Raw genomic sequence first — 1,294 nt, forward strand, 5'->3', positions numbered from 1 at the left:
GTGTGTTTGTGTGTGTGTGTGTGTGTGTGTGTGACTCTAGGGAATGCATAGCTGCAGAGATCTCGGGCTCTGCTGGCCAGAGACATACTTTGAGGTGACAGTCATGCAGCCTCTGCCAGTATTCTCCCATACAGAGGGATGGTTTGAAACAGAAAGAGTCATTTCAACTGAAAAGTCAACAATGGTGAACCCCCCTCCAGGTAAATGCAATGCTGGTTACACCAGCAGCAGCAACTCTTTCTGGACATCCAGAGAAGATATCCTGCAAAGATGGAAGTCAGTAAATATGTGTTCATTTAAATGAACGCACATTTGCATATGCCATAGGCACAGCAACATGACAGTACTACTCTGAGATTCATGGTCACACACACACACACACACACACACACACACACACACACACACACACTTCACAGCATATTGTTCAGTTGTATAATGTTCCGGAGTGTTTTTTTTTTCTTGTGTCCAATTTGACATTTTTTCAGCAAACTGTTTAGGATATGTTCAAATTAAAATTCACAGACAGAGTTTGCACGTAAAAATATTAAGTGTACCTACATGCATATGCCAATTCATGAAAGTATTAAATCATTTATGGCACATTATTACTTCATTTATGTTATAAACACAGGTGGATATTCACTTGAATCGGACTGTAAAACAGATTCAGCGAATTAGTCAATATGTTATTTTTTCCTTTGTGTTGCAGGGCTGAAAAAAATGTGACCGTTACTTACCCACTGGAAGTGAGCAGGAGGAAACTGGCATCAGTGTTATCAAATGATAATCCAACATGAGGTGAGTTCTCAGATTAATCCAAATGTAAAAAGCAACACAAAACGTAGCCCATAAATATATTTGTACAATTTTTGGTGTTATTTTGTCTGATAGATTTATGTAGTTGCAACAAAGCATGCTGGTCTCAAAACAAAAGTCTTGATTCAGATTTAAATCAGACAGTGTTTCATAAGCACATAAACTATATTTGGGTACTATTGTCTTACTTTTTCAGATGCACTTTTTAAAGGGGTCATATGATGAGATTTCAAGTTTTCCTTTCTCTTTGGAGTGTTACAAGCTGTTCGTGAATAGATAAGATCCCTAAAGTTGCAAAGACTAAAGTCTCAAACCCAAAGAGATATTCTTTATAAAAGTTAAGACTTGTCCACACCCTCCTAAAATGCCTCGTTCAAACACGCCCCCACATATCTACGTCACGATGTGGGAAGATTTGCATAACACCACCCAAATGTTCACACAAAGAAAGAAGGCGTAACTTTATTCTCGCTGT

At 38.3% G+C, this 1,294-nt stretch overlaps 1 long non-coding RNA gene across 4 annotated transcripts in view; it reads left to right on the top strand.

Annotated features, from left to right (window-relative positions):
- Positions 1-1,294, top strand: part of LOC107720187 (uncharacterized) — a 47,236-nt gene that overhangs the window by 22,476 nt on the left and 23,466 nt on the right. For all 4 annotated transcript variants that reach the window (XR_001637589.1, XR_001637588.1, XR_001637587.1 and 1 more), the window contains one exon: positions 713-801. This is a non-coding gene — a long non-coding RNA (uncharacterized LOC107720187). The remainder of the gene's footprint in view (positions 1-712; positions 802-1,294) is intronic.

This window comes from Sinocyclocheilus rhinocerous, unplaced genomic scaffold (genome assembly GCF_001515625.1).
Source record: "Sinocyclocheilus rhinocerous isolate Xijiao unplaced genomic scaffold, SAMN03320098_v1.1 scaffold62, whole genome shotgun sequence".
Lineage (NCBI taxonomy): Eukaryota > Metazoa > Chordata > Actinopteri > Cypriniformes > Cyprinidae > Sinocyclocheilus > Sinocyclocheilus rhinocerous.